At 43.1% G+C, this 26,874-nt stretch overlaps 1 non-coding gene across 1 annotated transcript; it reads left to right on the top strand.

Annotated features, from left to right (window-relative positions):
* The first annotated feature begins 2,191 nt into the window (after window positions 1–2,191).
* Window positions 2,192–2,298, top strand: LOC123347097. Its single transcript, XR_006573051.1, has one exon. It is a non-coding gene; the product is annotated as a U6 spliceosomal RNA (small nuclear RNA).
* Window positions 2,299–26,874: the final 24,576 nt, after the last annotated feature.

Below are 26,874 nucleotides of genomic sequence, written 5' to 3'. Positions count from 1 at the left end.
TCCCAGTAAGTTATTAAAGTTCTTACTAGCTTGTAAGTGTTGGTAGAAGAGCAGACTTGGGCACCCAGAATGGTCTTTCATTTCTTAGAGTCTAGATTATCCACTACAGTAGTTAATGAAGAGGGAAACTACTCAATTTGTGTGACACCTTTGTGTGAACCAATGCCAGAAATCCAGCACTCAGGAGGAACCCTGCAGTAACAATCCACTATGCATAGCCAAAGCCTTCTGCAACTATCAGTCCATGCAGCACTCTGCTCACGATCAACCCTGCAAAAAAACAAACTGACATGCACAAGAAACCCTACACTAACAAACCCGTGGATCCAACCCCGCATTTATAGACAAACCTACAACAACAAAGCACAAACCTTCAGAAGCAATTTACCACCCACAATCTTTACTGTGCAGCACAGAACTCATGAGCCATTCAACAATAACAAACTAGGGTGCACAACCCACAGTTCACAAACCCTACAGTAACAAACTTGAGGACATATACAAAGGAGAAGGACATTCAAATGGAACTTCAGATGAAGGACAGATTCCTGATTTAAGAAAAAACAATGAAGGGAAGAAAAGAAAAAAAATGTTAAAAAAAGGACTTTAGAAGAGATCAAATAGCTCAAGTGTCCATTTAAGCTTTGTGTTGCCTGGCTTTGTCTCACTGCCTTAGCACAATGGAAATGTAGGGTAGTTTACTGCATTTGGAGCGACAGACAGATGCTCAGAGCCGGTTTGCTTCTCATCTGCAATTCCAAACACCTTGTCAAGAACAAATGTTTCAAAAGACATCTATCCACCCATTAATGTATCTATTTGTGAGCCTGTTTTTTAAAGAGAAAAAGAAAAACTAACTGTGTATTTGCCACAAAGATGTTCACACACAGAGATTCTGGTGGGACTATATCATGAGGATAAGCCTTGTTTCAGTCCTTTTTTCAGGCTGAAAACAGCTTGCCATTTGAATTGAAAAGGTGCAGTTGGTTAAGTATTTGCAGCAAGGGGAGAATCAAACAGCCGCATTTTTAACCGATCATGTGCTTGCTTCTGTTTCGTAAGATTTATTCCCTCATTAATCACTGCCCTCCCTTCATTCATGTTAAATATAAAAATGATTAGGAAAGATTCCCCATCATGGTTAAAAAAATAATTAGCTGCTACATCATGTTGCACACATTCAGACAGAAAGGAGTGATTAAATTAGGAATATTAAAACCCCATTAATCTGTGCTCAACTTAAGCTCTGCTTGTTCATCTCACTGTGGCACTTATTATTTCTGACACAGAGATATTTGAATTACTAGCTGAAACAAGGTCACTATCAGAAAGATGTCAGGTCAGCAATTAGTCAAAGGTGGGAGAAGCTACCAGAACCGAGCTGTGCTTGACAAGCCACAAACGTGTCAAGAAGTCTTCACTTCCCAGTGTCATTGGGATGAGTGGGTCACTCTCAGGAACCTAAATTAATGTATATGCAATGCAATCCTGCTATTAAAGGGTTGCGTTTGACACAGGCTGACAAATCCCATGCAAGGGTTTATTACGTTGGACAATAACTTACAGGTATTTGGGGATTTAAAAAAAATATATATTTCTTTTAGAAGAATTGCTTCTGAAACAAGCATGATTGACAGCACAGGGTCCCCTGTTTATCCAGAGAACAGGTACAAATGGAAGCCATCCCCCCCCCCACCAGAGTTGGTTTTGCCTCTCCTCACCCCCAGTTGCTGCCCTTTGCCATGTCTCAGCCTTGCCTTGAGAGATCATCTCCACAGAGTCAGAAGGTAATTCAGCATCTGCACCCATTCACTCTGTTTGCTGAAGAGGCCAGCAAAGGACACAATTCTAGTGCCAAGTGCTGCAGTGCTTTTGTGCTGTGGATACCAATCCTTCTGGGAAACTGAACTAACCTGAGTCTGTCCCACTTAGTTGTGTCTCAGCCTTGAGGACAAAAGCTGGTGAGTTCAAGTCCCATACAGGACCTGAGTTTCCACCCAGTGCTGACAGCTTGGCAGCAACAGAAGCAAGTGCTTCGCTGCTACATGAACTGTCCTTTGAGGTTCCTTCTGCCTGTCTTTGGTGGGGGCTGTAAAGGCAAAATTGTAATGGTCACTTGTCTCCTTTTCAGAAAAGCAGAGAATGTGGCACCACCTTTTCCACAAATTGGTATTGCAGTGGCCAACCTTTTGGGCTCCAGTTGGCAGCACAGGTACTAAAATTGGAAGGAGACAGAAAATTAGCATGGCCTCTGCATGAGGATGGACACTCAGAGCTCTAGATGATGCTTCAAGTCTGAACAAGCTAATTTCATATAGTCAGTTAAGTAATCAGCAGATGGTAACATCCTTCATTCACTATGGACCAGTGCTGGATTTGAACAATGACCTCAAGGCAAAGGCTGTATGGCTCAGACCTTGAAAAGTATTTAGGCCCCTGACTTCCACGGTTTTCCATGGAAGTTAGGAGCTTAGGTATTTCTGAGGATCCGGGCTAATGCTACTACCTTATACTCATCACTACCATCTCCCTGCAGCAGCCATGGTATGACTCTTCTTTTATTTCCTGAAATTAATTTAATAGAAATTTGTGGGACTTTCCCCCAATCTAGTCAGGGTTTTTCTCCCCCTCCTGTGTGAAGTATGAAAACATGTATGGGTTTGCAGAATTAAATAATTTAACACATGTAATCAATCAGTTACATTGATGGGACTGCAATGCCCACCCTCTGCAGCAGTGTGGTCAGATGGAGCTCTGTAACTCCAAAAGCAACTGCCCACATGCAGAGCTCAGTGGCTGGCTGAAATGTTTGTTCTCCACATGACTCCCACAAGCAGGAGAATTTATTGTTTATACAGAAAACCAGCTGCACTACATGTTTTGCATGGCCCCTGCCCCAAGTAGCTTATAACCTAATTTTAAGTAGAAATCAATGAACAAGAGCAACAGAAACCAAGTGGAGAGAGGAGGGAAAAGGAGGATGTAGGTTATAGTAAGGTTGCACAGTTACGTAAGTTCTAAGGGTGTAGGCCGCAGTATTGAATATCTACTCACTTATGGACAAATTCATCATGTTCTTGATTGGGGGAAACTTTATTGGGCCATTCATTTTGATCCTCTTCTTCTATCACCCCTGCATGAGGGCTCTCCAGCAGGTTCTTGGCCAGAGGAGTGGTGCCTCTTCTGCACTTGTAGAGGCATATCCACGTATGACGGATCCACTCCACATGTGGTTCTGGGAGACGTGATCTAGCTCCTTGTGCACAGCTTCATGCAGGGGAGTCACGGTGCCTTCTGATTCTGGTTGGTCCAGGAATATTATAAGAGCAGCATCTCTCGTGGTTTGTTTAGTTCCGTTGTGGGTGGTTCTGAGTCTACTAGGATTGTGCCACTGGTGGTCCCGCTGAAAAACGTAACACACTGCAATTGAACAGCACCTTGCACAAAGGTGTCCTGGTCCATGATTGGGACTGCTAGGGAGCTACTGCAACGATGATAATAATACAGCAGTGTAAACGCCTTTACTTGCATTCAGAAATGAAAAATAACTTTACTAGAAAAAAGTTCTCTGCACCTTTGGGGAAACTTAAAAAAGACTCCATTTGCATTTTGGGCAGTTCAGGTCAAATCTTTTTTTGTCTGGGCTGAGCCCAGCGTCATGGTTTGTTACAGATCCCAGTGCCCGATGTCCACAACACTCTGAGAAAAGCCCTTGGAGCTCACAGCCACTGAGATCCAGGTGCTATATTATCTTTCCCACCTGAAGAAAGGAAGTAGCAAGGGAAGTCTGAAGGATTATTCAAGTCAGTGAGGTTTTGCAGGATGAGGCAACCAGTGGAACTCCTTGCCAGAAGATGTTGTGAAGGCCAAGACCATAACATGGTTCAAAATAGAACTAGATAAATTCATGGAGGATAGGTCCATCAATGCTTATTAGCCAGGATGGGCAGGAATTAGATTAAGATTAAAGAGGCTAGGACTCTTCAGCTTGGAAAAGAGGAGACTAAGGGGGGTATGATAGAGGTGTATAAAATCATGAGTGATGTGGAGAAAGTGGATAAGGAAAAGTTATTTACTTATTCCCATAATACAAGAACAAGGGGTCACCAAATGAAATTAATGGGCAGCAGATTTAAAACAAATAAAAGGAAGTTCTTCTTCACGCAGCGCACAGTCAACTTGTGGAACTCCTTACCTGAGGAGGTTGTGAAGGCTAGGACTATTACAGTGTTTAAAAGGGAACTGAATAAATTCATGGAGGTTAAGTACATAAATGGCTATTAGCCAGGATGGGTAAAGAATGGTGTCCCTAGCCTCTGTTCGTCAGAGGATGGAGATGGATGGCAGGAGAGAGATCACTTGATCATTGCCTGTTAGTTTCACTCCCTCTGGGGCACCTGGCATTGGCCATTGTTGGTAGACAGGATACTGGGCTAGATGGACCTTTGGTCTGAACCAGTAGGGCCGTTCTTATGGTCTTATGAGGCCTTAGACAATTTCTCCAGCCATAGATGAACTCAGGTGTATCCTGACCAGAATAAGACCCTTAATTCCATTTTAGACATGTATTTAATAAGACAATATACAGTTCTATAGCACTTTTCATTGCCAAAAGCCCTTTGCGAACACAACAAGCTGACGTACTAACTATTTACTACATACTTCATCCAACACTGAAATGCAGCCACCTCTGGGGCTGCTTTTCAAGAGCACATAGCAACACTACATTCTAATTTAGTACAAAGGAAGTAGAGTAGGGAGAATTTAGGAAAGTAAAATATAGTTCACTGAGTTAGGATTTCACCAGGACACTCTGCTTTTATGAAAGATGCCATAAGATATTTAATGACCAGAAATTATGAGGATCTTGATTTTCAAGCTCATTTGAAAAGGAGCGTGTAAATTACAAAGCGATCAGAAAAATACATTATTTTTTCCACTTTTCAGTTCAGCTTGTGACATTCTCCATGGTACAGTTTCTACCATTTTAGGGAGCCTCTTGTTGACCGTGGTGAACAAAACTTCCCCTGACTACATTCCCGTAACTACTCAAGGGAAAAGTTAGCTGCACACAAATCTACCCATTATTCAGCAACTGCTTTCTTTAGGAAAAACATGGCTGGGTTGGGAGAGCAAGGGACATCATCAAAGCGGCAAATGTGCACTAGCAGAAAGCACCATATAAATACTTCAGTGCAACCTTGTGTTTTGTGTATACAACCTCTACACCGTGCCAGGGTGAGAGTCACCTGCTCATGATAGATGTGGTTTTCAGAAGCACTCAGCACTGGCTGAACCCTGCTCCCACTGGAGTTCTACTATTGACTTCAGTGGGGGACATGTTAGGCCAACACTGAGTGCTTCTGAAAATCCCATCTAGCCGTGATAGTTATATATGCCATTGGGTTTTAAAGTATTTGCTAGAAAAAACTATCATCAGTGACAATGGGCTGGGAGCGATGGAGGTAGTTCTCATCTCCCCTCCTTGCTTGCGTCTGCTGCCACCCCATTCTTGCTGTCTGCTCCATCCTGGAAGCAGGGTTTGCTGCAGCCTTTTGTTTGACAAACCAAAGAAGATTTTAAGGATTGTCCAAGAGAAAAAAATATCTCTGCTCAGCTGCAACACCAGGCCGGGGAAGGGGGAGAAGAGGGCCTTGTTTTAATCTGAATACCCCCTAAAGACTGGGAAGGGGGTATGAAAAGCCCTTAAAAGTCTGGAAAGGGGCTGCCTGAGAAGAACCCCTGAAACTGCATGAGGAGCAGAGGTGTGTAAGGGGACAAAAGGCAGATGTGGGGCTGCGGGTAATGGGGTGCAGAATTCATAGAATCAGAAATTTAGGGTTGGCTGGGCAGGGGTGCTGGAACAATTTGTATAGTGGGGGTGCTGAGAGCCATTGAAGCAAACTGTAAACCCTGCATATAATGGAAACCACTTCAAGCCGGGGGTGCGGCAGCACCCTCAGCACCACTAGTTCCAGCACCTATATCAGCACGGGAACTCGAGAGGCCATCTAGTTCAGAGCCCTGCTCTGAGGGAGGACCAAGTAAACCTAGACCATCCCTGATGGATGTTTGTCCAACCTGTTCTTTTTGTCCAACCTCCAGTGACAGGGATTCCTCAACTTCTCTCGGAAGCCTATTCCAGAGTTTAACTACCCTTATAGACAGAAATCTCTTCCTAATATCTAATTTAAATCTCCCTTGCTGCAGATTAAGCCCCACTATAATTCCCAGATCCTTTTCAGCAGTTCTACCGCCTAGCCAGTTATTCCCCATTTTGTAGTTGTGCATTTTATTTTTCCTTCCTAAGTGAAGTACTTTGCACTTGTCTTTATCGAATTTCATCTTGTTGATTTCAGACTAATTCTCCAATTTGTCTAGGTTGTTTTGAATTCCAGTCCTGACCTCCAAAGGATTTGCAATCCTTCCCAGCTTGGTTTCATCCTCAAATTTTATAAGCATATCCACCACTCCATTATCAAGTCATTAATAAAAAATGCTGAATATAATATAGAAGTGTCGGACTAGAAGGGACCTCAATAGGTAACCTAGTCCAATCCCCTGCACTCAAGGCAGGACTATGTAATAACTAGACCATTCTTGGCAGGTGTTTGTCTAACCTGTTCTTAAAAACCTCAAATGATGGTGATTCCACAACCTCTTTAGGCAATTTGTTCCAATGCTTAACTACCCTGACAGTTAGGAAGTTTTTCCTAATGTCCAAAGTCCAACCTAAACCTCCATAGCTTCAATTTAAGACCATTGCTTCTTGTCGTATCCTCAGAGATTAATTAAAACAATTTTTCATTCTCTTCCTTGTAAAAACCTTTTGTGTACTTGAAAACTGAATAGTACCAGACCCAAGACATACCCCTGCAGGACCCCACTAAATATGTCCCTCCAATTTGACAAGGAACCATATCTACTCTTTGAGTATGATCTTTCAACCGTGCATCTACTAGTGATTTCATCTAGACCACATTTCCCTAGTTTACTTATGAAAATGCCATTAGGGACTTTGTCAAAAGCCTTACTAAAATCAAGATACATCATGTCTACGGCTTCCCCCCATCCACTAGGCCAGTAACCCTATCAAAGAAGATAATTACATTGGTCTAGCATGATTTGTTCTTGACAAATACATGTTGGCTATTCCTTATAACCCTATTATCCCTCTAGGTACTTACAAATTTATTCTTTAATAATTTGTTCTAATATCTTCCCAGGTATTGAAGTTAGGTTTATTAGTCTATAATTCCCTTGGTCTTCTTTTTTAAAATCAGGTACTGAGTTTACCCTTCTGCAGTCCTCTGGAACCTCACCCATCCTCCATGTGTTCTCAAAGATCATCATTAATGGTTCCGAGATTGCGTCAGCTAGTTCCTTATGTACCCTAAAGTGAATTTAATGAGGCCCTGCCAACTTGCCTACATCTAACTTTTCTAAATATTTTTAAATATGTTCTGTCCTTATTCTGGCTTGTGTTCCTTCCCCCTTGTTAACATTAACTCTGCCCAGCACCTAGTCATTATTAATTTTTTAGTGAAGACTGAAGCAAAAACAACCACCACAAACATCTCAGCCTTCTTGAGGTCATCAGTTATTAGCTCTCCTTCCCCACTAAGAAAGGGACCTTCGTCTTTCTCTCTCTCCTAATGTATTTAAAGAACCTTTTCTTATTGCCTTTTATATCCCTTGCTAGGTCTCGTTCATTTTGTGACTTAGCCTTTCTGATTTTGTCCCTAAGTGCTTGCACTGTTCTTTTGTACTCATCCTTAGCAATTTGTTCATGTTTCCACTTTTTGTAGGATTCCTTTTTGATTTTCAAGTAAAGCGCTCCTGGTGCAGTCATACCGGCCTCATACAATTCTTCCTATCCTTCCTTTTGCATCAGGATTGTTTGCTAGTGTTCCTTTAACACTGTCTCCTTAAGAAACAGCCAACTCTCCTAAACTCCCTTTTTCCCTTAGATTTTCTTCCCCTGGGACGTAACCTACCAGTTGTCTGAGTTTGATAAAGTCAGTTTTTTCTGTGAAGTCCATTGTCCTTATTCTTCTGCTCTAACTCCTTCCTTTCCTTAGAATCAGGACATCTATCATTTCATAATCACTTCTACCCAAGCTCCCTGCCACCTTCAAATTGACAAAGAATGCCCCTGTTAGTCAGAATCAAGACTAAAATGGTTGCCCCCACCTCCCAGTTACTTCCTTCCTTCTGAAAGAAGAAGCTGTCCCCAAGATATTCCAAGAATTTATTGGACATTTTGCATTTTTCCAACAAATGATTGTTATGTGTCTAGCTGGGTGGAGTTGGTGGAGTGGTGCACAAGGCTAATTGATTTGGGGCATAGGGTGCAGAATTGATGTGGGGGGGTTGAGCACAAAATTAATTGATATAGGGAGGTGGTGGCCAAAATTGTGTTTCACTAATAGTCACACACACTGAAAAAAAATCAGAACACGGCTCAAAAAACATTAATTTTCTTTTTAAAATCCATGTGTGGTTTTTTTTAGTTTGACTCACGATGTTTGAATTTTTGGGGCTGGCAACACTGCATTCCCTATACATTGATCTCATCCACTATAACACTCAGCCCCTTCTCCCATCCTGGGTCCAACAAAGCCCAGATTTGGGGATTCTCAAGTCATGCCTCCAATGTGCATTCCTTTGTCCAGGGGCTTTTGGGGAGCAGCTGTATAGGGACTTGGTTACTGATGCGGGAGCTTCTTTATTTGGCCTCCTACAACCTTGGGAGTTGGAATTATTTTGTTGGCAAATCATAGTTTGTTTTGGATGCTTATCTCCACATTTTGCAAACCCTAAATAACTATCTAAGCACTGACAGCTCAGGAGACTTTATAAACACATGGAAATAAATACTGGGAGTTACTTCTGAGCATCAAGAGGAGGACAGAATTCTCCCCACCTAAGCTCTGTTGAATTAAAGACAGTCATCAATCACTGCCCCGCTAGCCCTGGAGAAATGAAAGAGGCTTTGACTATAATCTGGCCTGCAATTTAATACAGCAGAAAGAAGAAGTAAGGATGAGAGTAAGCAGAGACCAGCAGAGAGAAGGACAAACATAATTGCTGGAGTCAAAGAGACAGATGAAATTGCAGGTAAGTGCTGGCCAACGAACTTCCAAAAACTTCACAAAGGACATGGAAGTAGTTCAGCTGTTAACACCCCATTCTCAGTATAAACTGCAGGAGTACACATACTGCTAGAACACGTTACTTTCAATTCGGTGAATGAACAGCACTGCTGATGAGTAGGTCAAGCAGAGCTGTAAAAGGCATAGCTAAATACACAATAAATGTTAGCCAGCGCCTCGCCATTGAGACACCATTGCTGCCTAACCTTCTATACAGCTTTGACACTTAAAAATTGTGCTAAAAAATGAGGAGTCTGCCAGCTCTTCAGGACTGCAGCCAGCACAGTAAATGGCAGTTGTAGTATCTTGTCTGGCATGCTGCTTTGTGGCACGTTCACACACACATCATGGAAAGGAAAGGAAACCTGGAAAAGACGACAGGGCTCACCATGCGAGACTGGGGGGGGCTAAGAGGGCTGGATCGAAACCAGCCAGAGATGGTGTGGAATAATATCACACCAAGGACAGCCCAGCTGCACTGACATTCCCTACCCTTCCATTTTCCAGTACAAGTCTATAATCAGCATGCACATCTGCTTCCTCTGCCCAGTCTGCAACATCTCAAACACTCTGGAAACACCCGCTTTGAACAGGGAGGACGTTTGGAGAGCAATCTCAACATGAGGGTTATGTTGCCAGGGCCTACTTGGTAATAGAAGCATCTATTCTGGGGCTATTTTCCCCCTTATTGTTTTCGTATCCCCACAGCACCAGCTAACCATCAAGCAGCAGCAATCAGAGCACCAGCCACAGGATACAGAACAACAGATACCAAGACAGTTAAGATGAGCACACAGTAAGCTGGAGATGTGAATATGGAGAGGAAGACAATGCCAGGTGCGGCCAGGCGGGGCTGGAGCTGCTGGTCTCTTGAGTATCATGCCATTAAGAAGTGTTTGCAACAAAACCCTGGTATACAGGTGAACTCTGATTAACCAAAACCAAAGATCAGGCACTTCCCCAGGTCCTGTCCTTTCCGATTTACAATTTAAAGACTGCTGTCTATAGTAAGAGTAAATCCATCACTTCTCATTGAGCAGGAAAGAAGTGAGGAGAGAGTCCTCCAGGATTCTCAGCCACCAAATACTTTCCTCAGTCTCTTTGCCCCATGGCCAGGCTTGGAAACAGTCTGTAAACATGTATGCACCACACCTTTCTGAAGCATATTTTTAAAAAGTAAGTCTCTAGGTGTTATGGTTGCAAAGAAAACCTCAGAAATATTACCTGGGTAACTGATGTAGCGATGAATCTGCAGAGAGCCTGGGAGAAAAGCTTGGAGAGCTGAAGTGCCCCATTCATCTCAGTGAGGGGTTAACTCAGAGATCCTGTGATGATCATTTAAGTGTCAGCAGTGTTAGTTATTTCATTCCTCACGTAAAAAGGAGCGGAAGAGTCACAGATTTCCATGGTTTATTGTGAGCGACAGCCCATGTTGGTGCTGCAAGTGGGAGGCATTTGGGAGATGCCATCACTCCTTAACTTCCCCCTTGCTCAATATGGAGTCAAGCCTATGGAGCTTAGCAGAGCCCATGGGCATGTTCAATCTCTGCTGAGGAGGAGCAAAGCTCAAGGAACCCAGTGGAGCTAAGCCGTGCACACAGTCATATTTTTAACATCTGCACACTCTACTGTGTGCAACACCTCATTGCGGTGACTCCCATGGGTGGAGCTTATTTTGTGAGAGCAGCATCACCACCGTTTTTCTCCAATCTGATCCCTGCCCTGTGGTCACATTACACTGACCTTCTCTCCAAGGAAGGCTTAGAGTAGCTCCTTTCAGAGCCAGTCAATGCTACTTCATGTGCCTACCAGAGAAGGTGCTCTGCAGATGGGCAGTTACTAAGCTTGCCACCCCGCCCCCAGTTATCTGATTCATTCTTTGAGGGTCCCAATCCTGATTATCCATATGACCTGGGGGACACATGAAATACTCAGCTGAATGTTTCAGACAACCCCTCAAGTCCTGTGGATAATCATGGTAGGGGTCCTTAAAGAAGGAACCCAAGGAAACTACAAAATCAAATGCTTGCCTCAGGCAGAATCCAGCAGCAGATTCTGATGCACTTAAGTTCCACATACTTTGACACAGGGGCAATTCATGTTTTATGCGATTCATGCTGCCAGCAAAGCCCATCCCACGAAAGCGTTGCTTTACAAGCAAACAAGAACAAAAATGTTAGGAACACTGTACTGGAACTCAGGATCCCAAATGCCAGTTCTGAGAGGGGAATACCAGCATCACAGACATAATCTGGAATGGGTTGAGGAGGTCAGAGTCTGGCTTTGGCAAACCTGCGGCAATTTGGATCTAGGTTACATTTTATCTGAACCAAAATTTGTGGGAATTCCAATAAACATTTTTTGTTTGGGGCCCCTCTAAAGAAATGGAAGTTAGAAAGATCTATTGGATCATATTTTCTATAGCCTGCCACCAGGGGTGGCTCTAGGCACCAGCAAAACAAGCAGGTGCTTGGGGCGGCAGATTACCAGGGGCAGCATAATGCTGGGGCTCCAGCTCCGACCTGGGGCAATGTCCTGGGCTGGATGCTGACCGCCCTGTTGTTCTCTGACCGGGTGCCGCCAGGGCTGTGTGTCAGGGCAGGGGGAGCCGGCTCAGTGGGGAGCGTGTCCCTACCGCTTTCCCATGGGCAGCGGCCAGCCCCCCTCAGGCGAGAGCCAGTACCGCGGCCCTGCCCCGGTCACGGAGCGCAGGGGGTGGTGATGGAACATGGCAGCCAGGCGGGCCGCTCCTCCAGCACCGGCTGTGGCCTTCTCCTCGGCTTGTCCCCACCTCCGCCTCCTCCTCCCCCCTGCACTGCCTCCTGCCCGGGGAGGGGAGCGGCAGCCCAGGCTGAGCCGAACTTGTGCCGCTGTGCAGGCTGAGCCGGCGGCCGGCTCGCGGGGGGCCTGGGCATGCTGCCCTGTGATCACCAGCCGCTGGCTGCTCTGCCCTGGGCCCCGGCAGCCGAACCCCACAGCCGCCCCAGCTCGCTCCATGTGAGAGCTACAGTCAGTGTCCCCTGCCCGGCTGGCTCTGTCCCTGGCCATGCCGCGGGGTGACCGCCCAGGACTCTGGGGTGTTGCTGAGGCCGCCCCAAGCCAGGCTCCCTGGGGTCTGCTGCCCTTCCAGCAACAAGGCCCTAGGCCAGTGTGGAAGCCGGGCTGCAGCCCTGCTCTCAGAGCCGCCTCCCCTCCCCACGCTGAATAGCAAGACGTGGGACCGTGGGCAGGGCTGCTACAGCCATTTCAGACTGGGATTGGCACCGGGGGAGCGGAGGTGATTGTGCCCTGGTTGGAGAGACCGGGTAACCTCCTCTCCCACCCACCCCCACCCAACACCCGCTGCTTGCTCCTGCCAGTATGGGGCTGCGACACCCAGCTCCGGAGGGCAGCGCCAAGCCCCCAGGCGTGCTCGCAGGGAAGGAGAGACAGGAGGCAGAGCTGGTCGGTGTCTCCCACACAGCTCCAGGCCCCTCTGGCTACTCGGCAGCAACAGCCAGGCTGCGTAGCTCGCCAGCAGCGTGACTTGGTCCGATCCGCAAGGACCACATGAGTCCGGGGGATGGCCACATTTTTTTTTGCTTGGGATAGCAAAAAGCCTAGAGCCGGCCCTGCCTACCGCTGCAGAACTGGACTATTAAGTGCTTTGTCTAATTCAGTCTTAGACATCCCAAATTATGGGGTTTCCACCAGTTCCTTTGAAGGACTATTCCAGAGTCTTGCTGTTAGTAATGTTTATAGGTACAACAGAACACATTTTTCAGGAAGGGAAGGAAAAAACAATGGCAATGGCATCCTGAAATGCTACCCAGCCAGCAGTTCCAGAAAGGAATGAAGAGGAATAACATAGCAACAAATTAATGAAAAATGTACGTAGATGGATTACCCCAGGGGTAGGCAACCTATGGCACGGGTGCCGAAGGCGGCACGCGAGCTGATTTTCAGTGGCACTCACGCTGCCCTGGTCCTGTCCACCGGTCCGGGGGGCTCTGCATTTTAATTTAATTTTAAATGAAGCTCCTTAAACATTTTAAAAATCGTATTTACTTTACATACAACAATAGTATAGTTATATATTATAGACTTATAGAAAGAGACCTTCTAAAAAGGTTAAAATGTATTACCGGCACGCGAAACCTTAAATCAGAGTGAATAAATGAAGACTCGGCACATCACTTCTGAAAGGTTGCCGACCCCTGGATTACCCAAATAAGAATTTGTCCAGGATGCCAGATCAAATACACCTATCTCTTGCAAAAAATGACATTTTGGCATCGTTTATGATCCCACATGGCCAGGGCCTGGATTTACTTCTCAGCTGAACTACTGCTGTGCTTAACGGTCAAATCTGCTGGAGCTCTAATAACCAGTTCATGGTGACTGCTTTTTCGTTCATTTCTAAAAATCTTACTGACGCTTCTCCCCCCATTCTCTCACCCACACTTTCCTTTCCCTGTCCCCGACTCCTCCAAAAGTAACCCCTCTAAAACTTCCACAGTGCAATCACAGCCAGAAGTGCTGGAAAAAGGAGTCAGGGGAGTAAAAGGCTAAAATGTGGCAGTATGGGATTTTCCCTCCCAAATAATTACAGAATCAAATATTCATGAGCAGCAGGTATATTGCTGTATTATCTGCACATTCCTCCATCTGCACTCCTGTGTTTTTAAGGCACTGACTGATGCAGTTTCATATGAGACAGAGACAGACGGAAGAAAGTTTTCAGTTTTCTTACCATCCCTGTATTATGTAAAATCATCTCTCCTCTCCCTTTGTCACAGCTAATTTAGATGCAAAGCAAGCTCCTCTGATGGAGTGACTCAAAGCATTAGGAACGGTGCAGGATGGATTATTATTGCTGCTTCTCCAATTTCGAGGGAACTCAGGAGCTTGTGATTACTGAAGTAACAAGTCTCCCCCACCACAAATTCCTTATGAACCACAAATAGTTTGCAGCAAGGCCTCCTGGGAAGAATTTAATTTACATACACCCTATTACAAGGGCTGGCCACATCCTGGCTTAGGCAGAGTGTTTGATAAAGAGATACCACACAAATGGCAAGTCTGAGCATTAATGATATGGGATGGGGGGGAAGAGGGAGGGTTGAATCTCTGTGCGCTTAGCTACAATGTGGTGGTGGGGAGAGTGGGGAGCTGGAAGGGAGAGAGAGAGAGAGAGAGAAAAAACATGTATGAAAAGAGAGTTGTCCTCATTCTGCTCAGCACAGCAACCTGAAAGTTCACACAATGAGCAACATGCTGCACACAAACTGTTAATTGGATTTCTAAGCCTTCTACTGTCAGTGATCGAACTATTAAAATGTGACTTCCTTTGTAATCCCACCATGATGGGAGAGGAGTATCCAATAGGGCTGAAGGTGGGATCTATTATTTTTACTTAAAGCACCTGTATTTGTTTCATTTTTCCAAGGATGTTGTTTTGTTTTTTTTAAACCGCCCACATAGTCATTTATGGAGCCTAAATCAGGAAAGATCTAGTCTTCTTGAAGCACCTTCCAGTTCCTGAATGGACTAGATCTCACTATCTAGGTGGCTTTATGCAATAAAGATGACAATGAAAATGTAAACACAAATACAAATATTGAGGTATCTAACTCTACTGGGGTTTACGCAAGTCCTTCTGTTTTGGGCTTTATTTGGGTTCTTGCAGAAGCCAGTTGTGCAAATCTGCAGGAGACTGGAAAGCGGGTTCCCTGCCGTATTTGATTTCACAATCAGAAGGATTTCCATTTTTGAAAGTTGAGTTATTTTACTGGAAGGTTAAGAGCCAAGTGGTCTTTTTCTTCTTACTAAGTCATTTGAGTGACACACTCATTCTGTGGGAAAGATGGGCCTAAATTTTCAAAAGTGACTAGAGATGTTAGGTGCTCAATTTCAGCCATGTCCAATTTCAGCCACTTAAAAGTAGCCTTGTTTTTCTGAAAGTGGTGAGCGTCTGCCTTCTGAAAATCAGGCTCCTTTAAGGTGTCAAGCTGGGCATTCAGAAACTGATGGACTCAGAATTACTAGTCGTTTTTGAAAATGTCGGCCAGAGATTTTAAAAAGGGACAAAAGTAAGAGCGTAATTGGAAAAGGGCCTCCGAAAAGCTGACCTCAGCATCATGGTCCATTTTCAACAGAAAGCTCTGAAACACTATTTTACGTCTAAAACTTTCCAAGACAGTTTAGAGTTCTGAACTCTGTGCTGAGGAATCACCACTTTTGAACTTGTGTACTCTAGAAGCCCTTCATTGAGCAAAATAGGTGTGTCTCAAGCCTCTAATAAAAAAAAGCATTCCTTGTGACAGTGATGGGCAATCTCAGAGTAAAACAACTGACACAAACTGTTATACAGAACTTCAAGCTGAAATACAAAGATCTCACTCCTCTCCCATCTGGTAGAGATGCAAACTGACCAAGTGTTATCTGGGAATCTAGGTCACCAGACAGAGGCCTTTACCTTTTCTCCCCCACCCTTTCCCTCCCCACAGGTCTGAATTTTTAAATCATGACTTTTATTAAATCCCAGCATGGTGCAGATCACAGCTATAATTTTTCTCTCTCCCCAACTTCCCACCACAAATCCATTCTAAGTGAGTGACATTTGCAAAGTGTATTTTCACGGCCCTCCATAATCCCTTCAGAATATTAAGATTGCATTACTTTGTCTTTGGTTACATTAACTTCAATTTTCCTTATGAGTAAGTATTTGGCTAAAAATTAATATAGTGAAGTTGAAAAGAATCTTATGATAGGAAAAGACTAATTTCATCTCTGGCTGCTCAGATACCAGAGTACACTGGGGTTAATGTAATTAACTTACAATTTTAGCCTGGGTTGTGTACATACACTGAATTTCCCTGCTGGAAACAAGATTAGATTTTATTACACTATATATCCTGGTTATCTTCACCATGCCTCCAATATTACTTCCCTCAATGACTTCAAGGCTCTCTGCTGCAATGAAAATGCAGAACCATCTGGTACTGAGCCCATGCAGTTTATTTAAGGATTTAATTAAATGCTCTAAATGGTGAGCTTCTACGAATTAACATTTTAAATGTGACTTATTGCAGGTTTAATATTGTCTTAATGCCAACCTGGGAAACTCCATAGCCAAGTTGTTGACGTTTAAATTGAATTCATCTGGGTGGCTCCAGGGGGACTCATTAATTAATCTAAACAACTAATGGGGATTGGTTCTGACTTTTGATGAAGATTATTTACAGAGACAATTTGCAGTGAATAAAGAGTCACAGTAGGCAAATGTTTAATTGAATTTTTGAAAAAGGGACCTCATTGTCTTCAATATCAGGGATGCATCTTGTGAGTAAGCTTTGAAATACATTGAAAAGGGACGATTGCTTGAAGCTTTCCTAGCTCAAGCTAATAACAAAGAGAATGGGTAATTACATTTGCCTGTGTAATTTGCAGCTTGTAAGGGGACAACAAGTCTGCCTTGCTCATAGTTTACACAGAAACTAAAGGAAACTTTGTGTGGCACCAAGAGCAGGTTTCTCTACTTGTTTTTACTTTGAATAGAAGAATGCAGGATTTTCCATCTAAACAACAGTTGGTAGAACTAGGGTCAAATTCTGCTCTCATTTATACCAGTATAAATCCAGAGAAACTCTAATGAAGTCAGAGAATTTACTCTGATTTGACAACAGTGCAATCAAGAGAAAAAATTGGCCCACTGTCTCTTTTCTGTTCTACTGTGCACAAATGGAAATTAGCCCTCTGCAGCTCATATTGCACCATCAGCCTGCCAGGGATTGACATCTTGCAACATGGTTATTTTTCAGTGAAGTACAGTACCAAAATAGCACCCATCTCTCTGTCTATTGATTTACAGCCATCAAAGCACTTAATCTATTGTCTTAAATACTGCCTCTTTCAGATTTTCACTGAGTTTTTATTTTTCACTATTTTAAGTTAAAAATTTGTATTCCAGTAGCACTTAGAGACTGCAACCAAGATGGGAGTTGTGCTGTGCTAGGCATTGAGCATACACATAGTAAGACACAGTCCCTATCCCAAAGAGCTTGCAATCTTAACTTTTAATATTAACCTACAACCACACTTAACTTTAGCATATTAATAAACTCATTGTCTTTAATGAGAATATAAACATGTTTACAGTTAAGCACATGTGTACACGTTTGCAGGACAGTATTCTAATTAGGCAAGATGGACATTTTTAAGTTTCCAGAAATCTATTTAATTGTTAAGGATGCTTCAGTAACTAAGTAATATTAATGAGGTGTATGCAGCTATTAATCTGTGATCAATGTTTGCATTTGTAAGAACTCCGCCTCTGTACAGAGAACACACCCATTTTATTCCCAGTGTTGCTATCGGCTATTCCATGAGAGACAGACAGACACACACACACATTGTGCTCTCTCCTGGAGACTTTACTTCTGTTCTTTCTTGTAGCTGGTTTTCCTTAATCTAAAATAAAAGTAATTCAGATTCCATGGTCTAATTTAATCCAGGACTTCAAAAGGTATTTGTCAGGTGGTGGTTCCATCCCATGGATGTCTATTCACTCAGAACAGGACTTAGACCTCCAACTCATCTCACAGAGGACCCCTAAAAGCCTTTAGATCTTGGGTAATGACTTTTGGTCACTTCTGATTTTGTCTGTTTGTGAGTCCATCCAAACATCCAATGCTTAACTAAATATTTTATTTCTGATTGTGAAGACTAACAACATACAGATGAGCGGCATGGCGATGCATTAAGCCAATTTTGGCTAGGATCTTGCCCCTACTAAGGCCCTTTTGTGATGTTCTGGCTGCCCAAACAGGCTATAAAGTTGGCTCAATCACCCAGCTGAGAACTCCCTGCCTCTGCACCTCCCCTTGCATCACAACTCTTGGCATCATGAACACTGCTGTGACCCAATGGTCCCTACCTGGTTTAATAGCCCCTTGGGGACTATTATCAGCCAGCACAAGTTAGAGCAAATCCTAGGCTGCTTTATGTCGCTTCAGAGGCCAGAGTGACCCTCAGTCACCTCTGGGGGTGTGAGGGGGGGTGTGCACACTATATAAAGCTGTCTCTTCCCCAGCATGCTCAGGTCTGCACTGATAAGAGCTCAGCCAGACCCAAGGATCAAGCCCATTCTCTTCTCTGATTTCTCTCTATTTATGATTTAAATTTTATTTTTGATAATATAAGAATCTGTCTTGTCTGAAACTAAGAGCTTCCCAGCTTCATTTCTTTACATGGCTGGGCACAACCAGAATGCTAATGCAGAAGGGAATTGAGGGGGAGGATACAGTAAGAAGATGTACATAGCCATTAAGTCAAGGAGACTAAAGCATCCAGTCCCGATCAGCCCTGTTGGATACTGTCTAGAGCATTGCCAACGGCTCTGTTACCTAGAGAGGAGCTCTTTTATGCAAACACCTCCAGTAACAGCTTTTGTGGATCTGACAGACAGAGTGGTTAAAAATTATACATTCAGTGGATATCCTGTAGAGAGATATTGTACAGCACATCTGAAGAGGGGAGGTGGAAACTCAGAAAGAAATTTTGAATTGTCTGAAGGGAAAAGGCTCTCAGTCAGACAGGATGGATCCTAAAGGCAGATCAACCAGTATTGCAGGAGTATTGCCAATGTTATTCCTTCCTACCTTCTCTGGGAAATTGGAGAGGGAATTCAACTTATATGAAAGTAGACCAGAGTCAGGAGGAAGATAAATCCCAAGGGAGGGAAGTGATGAGAGGCAGAAACTCAATGTAGATGAGAGGATGGTCAGAGAATAGTACTTTCCAAAGGAGTGAAGATCTCAGAATACATAATCTCTCCTATCCATTTTTGTAGCTAATAGGTTAACTTCCCCGGGCATCTCTTTAAGTGATGTGGCTAAAGGTTAATTTTTATTTTCTGTAATACCTCTCTTTCTTAGAGTAACTTGATATTAAAAACGTAAGGTGTTTAAGAAACCACAAGATAGCTTGCTATAGCTAATTTATTTGAAAGGAAAGGGTCCATTCTGACAATTTCCAAGAGAAAGTTATCTCCATCTTCTTAAGAGAGGTAGGTAATTCACTCATATGGGTTACAGCCTATTACCTGGCCCTGGGCAAAAGGAAGGGGCTGAGGTTTCTGCCCTAAGGGGTTCCATTAGGCCCTGGAGGTACACAAGGACCTGAAAGTAGAGTAACAGGTAGTGTTACAGGTAAAATAAAACAGGCAAGTTATCATCTTACCTGTCCTTTAAAGAATTGCACATTCTCGTGCAGAACCCAAATAAACAGAGCAACTGCTAAATGATAGTGGGGCTCATATTTTCGGTATTTTTCTTTGCTTGTGTTTGACCACTACTGCCATCAGCAGGAAATTAGAATCGTATTTATTTTTTCCCCATTGGTTCACCTGCTTCTGCTGTTTATTCTGTACCTGAAGTCAACATAATCCTGTTCATCCTGTCACAACTGTGGAATTGCCCCATTTCAGCACCGGTTGGTCTTTCCAAAGCATAAGTGCCTGAAGTTTACTCAAACAGTGCTACCTGCTTCATTGTATCATGGGAGAATGTGGGTGATTGCAGGCAACCCTGCATAATTTTTATTTAAAGACATGTTTTAAAAATCTGCTAGAACCTCTGAGTGAAATTTGCCTCATTCCCTGGAGTGACATTTCTGTGACCCAAGAACCTAGTGTTTTAGAATTAAAAGAAGATGCATGAGAAAATAATGAAGTTTAATGTCTGGATTCAGTCTTTTGGGGAAGAACATTGTAACCAATAGGCCATGTCCACATCTTACCACTTCTTCCTTCACAATATTTCCAAGATCTGTCCCTTCCTCTCTATCCCAACAGTTATACTCCTAATTATCTCCCATTTCAATTATTGAAACGTACCCATTGCTGGCCTTCCAAATACCCACATCACCCCCTTCCAGTCTACCCAAAATACAACCAACATAGCTATCTTCCTTGCCTGTTGGTCTGACCACATCTGTGTGAGTCTCTCCCCTAGCTCCTTCTCCTCCACTACATCAAGTTTCAACTTCAGATCCTTACTTATAAAGCTCTCCGTAACTCAGCCCCAACTGACAACTCCCATTTAATCGCTTCTCTTATTATCCCAGCCTCCAAATTCACAGTGATATCAACCTCAAAGCCTAAATTGTCTACTTCTCCCTCAGCCATGCTACCCTCATGCACAGAATGCTGTCCCGTTACAGGTCCTCCAAACCACCACACTCTCATGAAACTGATCTCTTCCATGGTGCCCACAAGAATGGAGTCACTAATAATAATTAGCTATTAAACTACCTGTACCACCAAGATCACCAACTGAACCAAATAGCTAGCAAACTTACTATGTGCTGTAACCTTTGCTACCTACACTTGTCACATGTCAGTTTGGACCGTATGGGGGCAGAGACTATGCCTTTCTGTTTTGTCTGTAAAATGCCTGGCACATTTTTGAGCACAGTAGAAATAATACTAAAATAGCCCTGTGATATGAGTGGCCCACTGATTTCCCTTGAACTCTGTTCAGCATGGTTCCACAACCTTTGGCCAAGGAAGCTGCTCCCTTTCCCCAGGAGAAATTCCCACCCCCTGCAAGCTTGAGTGGGATGGAGAAAAGGAAAAGGATAATGCAGTAGATAGTAGGGATGCTCAAGATGGGCATATTATTTACATCTCATCTATTCCTGCCTGCAGAGTTGGTAGATTTTATATTTTGCCCTGAGCACCTGTCTACCTAGTTATGGGACCCCTATTCTTCCTGCAGCTAATTTGTGCAGACTCTATTAGAGTCCTTCATCTGGTCTCTACTGATTTCTGCTAGTCTCTGTTGGGTCAGCTGGAGGGCCAGTAACTCCAGGGGCCAGTACACCAATAGGCTTATTGCTCTGTTCTAAAACCCAGTTGCCAAGTGGAAACTGTAAGAACCAGTTGAAGGTTTTTCACTGTAGTATCCACTAGAGGTAGGTTTATATGTCTCAGAAGACCACATAGCTGGTTGCTTGGCTAGGGCCTGTAAAGCTCTGCTTCCTATTTCACATGAATAGCGCGTTACTCGGTAAGTAGGCCCATTGATGTTATGGAACTACTTGTGGAGGGAGGTTCCACTCATCACTAGTGAAGGTTCCAGAATCTGGACCTTACTTTGTAATTCTAGTCTCTTAAATCTCTCATAAATTAAAGATTGTCATTACATTTAACAAAACCCGCTCCAGCTATGCGTGAAAATGGGATGCTCACTCAGAGGATTAAACCAACCATCCAACCAAAAACCCACAGTCGTGATAAAAACATAGGCCTCACCACAACTCTGCCTGTAGATGGAGGCCTCTTTAACAGTAATAAAACCAACACCAGAGAGAAACTTGAAGAGCTGACAGCTATTGGGGAGTCTTGCCCTGATGTCTGATAGCAAGAGAAAAGGAATCATGGGGCTGCGCATCAGAAATGACTGACTAGTCGCTTTCCCAACAGAGCTTGAGGTCTACAGCAAGTCCACATTTACAATGAACACAATATGGCTGGCACTGTCAAATCCTTGCTCATGCTAGTGATTCTTACTCACATAGTAATCTCACTGATTACAAGTGTTCCAGGATCAGCCCCTCTTTCAACACTCATTTCTGATATTTGATGCATTCTTATTTAAAGTGCCATACTACTGTATAGAGGATGCCTTATAAGGTATCCCAGACATACTTGTCAGAGATGTCATTTTTCTCACTTTTAATGACAGTGGTTATTATTGTATGAATCATCTCCTCAGTAACCCGGGTGCAGCCAGTGGACTTTAAAAATACATCTATCACAGTGGTCCCCAATGCAGGACATTTATGTGCTCCTGCCTACTGACAAGGGAGCACTTCTGCCAGACAACCTGCCACCGAGGAGCGTGGCTGCCAGATAACCAGCCGCCAAGAAGCAGCAACGCCAAGAAGCATCACTGCCGAAATGCCGCTGCTTCTCGGCAGCATTTTGGCGGTGACACTTTTCGATGAAGCCACTTCTCGGCAGCTGGTTGTCCGGTGCCCGCCACACTCTTCTGGGAACATGAATATGCTATTGCAACAGAAAGGCTGGGCACCACTGATCTATCATATCCTATGTCTGCAAAATGTATAAAGATGGGACCTAGCTACAAAGTAGACACTGGATCTGAACTTTCACAAACTCCTGCGATGTTTTGTTTTCTGGGTTTTAATTCAGGCCATTATAAAAGATACTCCGAAAGTGCCAGCCACAAAATTCCTATCTAGCTCAAGATCCAAATTTCAAAGTGTGAGGATTTTCAGATCCAGGATTCTGATTCAGGCCCATCTCTCTATAGGATTTATATATTTGGAATATAGTCAGAGATGGAGTCCATCAAGGATGTTTTTAAAAATTAAACCTTGACCAAAGCTGCTCACATTTCAAGACTCAGGTGTTGTAGCTCCTCTCTTCTACATTGGGTACCAGCATATTGCTGCTATAGTATGGTCAACTTTTAAAAATATATAATATATATTTTAAATGCTTAGCTCCAAGCATGGTATGTTGTACAAGGACCTTTCATTAGGAACATTCGGCTAACTTGGAAACATTCAATATGTATGAGGTAAAATTATGTACACAAACAAAACCCAACTAAAAATCTCTCATATTGAAATTCCCAGCTTTCTGGAATAAATTTTAATTGTCATAGAGTTTAGCAATGTAAAAATGTTCCATTACTGTGCAAATTCTGTCATGCTAACAACAAGGAGTCTGGTCGCACCTTAAAGACTAACAGATATATTTGGGCATAAACTGAAGTGGTTTTTTACCCATGAAAGCTTATGCCCAAATAAATCTGTTAGTCTTTAAGGTGCCACCGGACTCCTTGTTGTTTTTGTGGATACAGACTAACATGGCTACCCCCTGATTCTGTCATGTTAAGTTATTAGTAAACTTCATCTAAAAATGCTCAATTAAACTGTGATAATCTTGCTGTGGGAGGCTACTTTAACTGAAGGCCATTCACACAAAAATAGATGTAGAGAAACAATTTTTTCTGGGATGGTTCAAGGACTTCCTAGGGAAACAGAATCGTTTAGTTTCTGCAAATTTTTAGTTAATGTGTAAAAACTGATTCAACAATGTGTTTTCTTTTTTTCTTACTTGTATCTTCTCTTACACTCTTAGATTGGCAAAAAATATTGTTATGCTGAAATACTGTACGACATCTCTACCACTTTTGTGATAGTTTGGATTAAATGTATCATTCCATATCCAGTATGTGGTTTAAGTATAGCAATAAAAATAGAAAGTTCAGCAATAAATTTTTTCAAATATTCACAGATAGTTTATTGGTATTGTTTGCCCAGCTCTAGCAATTAGCCACAGAGAACACAACTGAACAGCTTTAAAAAAAAAAAAACACATCCTTTCCCCTTCAAAGAAAACAACAGCATTTAAAAGAGAAGCCCTAGCCTTAATGCTTTGTTATGAACCAATGGAATTCCATCATTGAAAGACCCAGCCATCCTTTGAGACCCTTGCAAGCCCTAAGAGGACGGACTTATAAATTTGTCATTTTTCAGTTCCTCCCTTTAACAAACTGTCTTATTCCTGGAGTTTAAATTGTTCTATTAGTTGCCATAAATCTAGGATACGCATATGTCCCGTCTCACCGCACTTCCAATATATTTGAGTACCTCAGTGTTTTTAATGTAGTTGTCCCCACAACACTCCTCTGAGATAGTCCTTCCCTATTACCCCCATTTTATAGATAGGAAACTGAGGCACAGAGGCCTGGATCCACAAAAGGACTCAGTTGCCTAGAAAAAAAATCACTGAAACAACACTGTGATCCACAAAGCCTGAGCCAGGTGCCTAAGCTGTCTCTACAATGCATGGGGAGAACTATGTACCTTAGAAAGCGAGCCATAAAAGCCAGCACACCAGGTAACTCCCCATCTAAGCTTGCCAGAGGGGTGTACGCTAAGCCCCACCTGTCTCACAGAGTTATGTGCCTAAGACTGGGCTGCAGGGACTATTAGCAAACCACAACTGGGAACCTACCTCCTGGAGCCTGGTGGCCTAGGCGCCTAAATCATCTCTTGTGAGAATGAGTTAGGTGAATGCCTCATTCCATATAAAATGTCTAGAGGAAGAGACAGTGTTAGCCCAGTGACTACAGCACTTACCTGGGATGTGGGAGACCTTGGTTCAATTCCCCGCTCAGCCTAATAATGGAGAAAAGTTTTGAACAGGGATGCTTTAACCACAGAGCTATGGAATATTATGATGTGGGGCTCCCTAAGTTCTCCTGTTGAAGCTCTTCCATTGTGTAGAATAATGAAAGAGGGACTGGAGCCTGGGTCTCCCACCTCCCAAGTGGGTGCGGTAACCACTGCACTCGAGTGTCTCTCTCTCGCTCTCCGGCCCAATGACTGCCAGATCAGGCCCTGCAGGCAAGAGACACTCCTCCACCTCACTTCCCCCAGTTCGTGGATCACACAGGGGCTCAGGAGGGAGACAGGCGTTCAGCTGCATAGAGTAAGGCAGCAGTGTGCATTCCCCACTGCAGAAATGTAGGCACTGAGGAATTTTGACTTAGGCACAGAGTTAGTTTAGGTGGCAGCCACACAGGGTTTTTGTGGATTCGTAGATCTGGGCTAGAGAGTCTACAGTACATGATTATCCAAACTTAGTACATGACTATCCAAACTTACACAAGGAGTCTTTGGCAAAACAGAGGATCGAACATGCATCTCCCAAGTTCCAGAGTAGCACCCTAAACTCTTGGTCATTCTTTCTCCCTTACCACAACTTGCAGAGACTATGAAGGGAAAACTTCTTTTAAACCTTTCTGTGCCTCCCATTTTATGCAACCCATAAAATGAAGTGATGTATTTTTTAAATGAGGGTTGGGAAAACAGATGTCACAATTTCGATTTTGATTAAACAAAGCTATGAGACTGACCTTCTCTTTCTCTCCAAGATCTTGATTGTCTTTGGTTTTAAATTCACAAGCAGCATCCATGTCCTGGAAAAAAATATATTGAATTTGCATTATTTTCAAGTTTATATCCATGCTCCTAGTAATAAAAGACTGAATAGTGAATATTAAGTTGGCTGCAATTTTGAGGTGATTGTTTCCTGTAGAATCCAGTAACTCAAGTGGAACAGAGCTCAATAATACAGCAAATAATCCTTCCAGTCCTGCAATACCTCTATTGGCTCACATTAAAGAGGGCTGATTAGAACGGGTTAAAACAAAAAAAAAAGTGATGGGAGAATTTCATTATCCACTCCACCCCACCCACAATTTCCCCCTTTTCTGAAACTTGAAAAATTTTAAATTCTGAAATTTGGAAAATTTCAACCAAGTCAGTAGCTGCTCAAAAACAAGGACAAATTTTGTGAGAACTTTGTCAGATTCTGTATCAGATTTTGAAATTTTATCAATATTTGAAATTTTTGACCAGCTCTAATAATAAAAAATATTTAGCAATTCTATAGCACCTATTAACCAAGGCTTTCTAATCACTTTAAAAAAATGCCATTTTCACACCATTCCTGTAAGGAAGATACTATTATACAATTTTACAGATGGGAAGATTGAGGCACAGAGAGACAATATTTCCAAATTCGCATAGAAGTCAGCAGCAAAATCAGGAAGCAGTACCCAGAAATCTGAGCTTCCAATCTCCTGCTCTCATTAACCATTATCAATTTTGAGATCTTTGCAGAAGAAAAAAAGTTTCTCAACAGCTGCATTTCATAGTTCTCTGGCTTTTGGGGGACTAAGGCCCAGATTTTGAGAGAGACTAGATGGGTGAGGAAATATCTTTCATTGAAGATATTCATCTTTTCATTCTGTAGGTGGAAGGTGCACACTTTCAAGCCTTCTTCAGGTCTGGAGAAGGAGAGTGTGCTTCCTTCCCCAGACCTGAAGAAGAGCTCTGTGTACCTCAAAATCCTGTATCTTCCACCAACAGAAGTCAGTCCAATGAAAGATATTACCTCACCCACCTTATCTCTTTCATATTCTCAGACCAACACCACTACAACAGCACTGCAAACAGATTTTTAAAGGCATTTAGTGTTGCTGAGCTCAGCATTGAAATGACTAATTTAGAAGCCTAAATCTCATTTTCCAAAGCATTTAAGTGACTATCAAAGGAGCTTGTGCTCCTAAATCGCTTAGAAATGTTTGAAAATCCTACTCCATGAATATAAATGCCCGGTATATTGACAGCTACATTGTCTACAGAGATTGACATGGATAAAGAATAAATATAAATGTACAATCAAGCATGCAGTGTCATTAATTAGACCCTAACTGGCAAATTCTCTTGTGAAATACTGAAGATATTGGGGGACATTTTCAAAGCCCCATTAAGAACCCAACTCCCAGTGAAAGTCAATGGGGGGTTGGCACCTCTTATTTTTGCCGTTGAAATTCTTCACCAGAGTATTTTGGAATCTGCTTAATTATCTTAAGATCTGCACAATCGTTATTGGAAATGGATTTATTCTCCCTGGATAGAAGGGAAAGGCCGTGAGATGAACTAAAACAGGTTTTCAAAATCTTGTAGGTCTAGCAACGTTGAGGGGAAATATTATTCCCCCCCATGTGGGTTTATTCAGGGGTGGCTCCAGGCCCCAGCATGCCAAGCGCGTGCTTGGGGCAGCATGCCGTGGGGGGCGCTCTGCCGATCACCGGGAGGGCAGCAGGCAGGGCTCCGGTGGACCTCCCGC

This window comes from Mauremys mutica, chromosome 12, assembly GCF_020497125.1.
Source record: "Mauremys mutica isolate MM-2020 ecotype Southern chromosome 12, ASM2049712v1, whole genome shotgun sequence".
Lineage (NCBI taxonomy): Eukaryota > Metazoa > Chordata > Testudines > Geoemydidae > Mauremys > Mauremys mutica.
The sequence above is the reverse complement of the archived record's forward strand: the minus strand, read 5'-3'. Positions and strand labels throughout refer to the sequence as shown.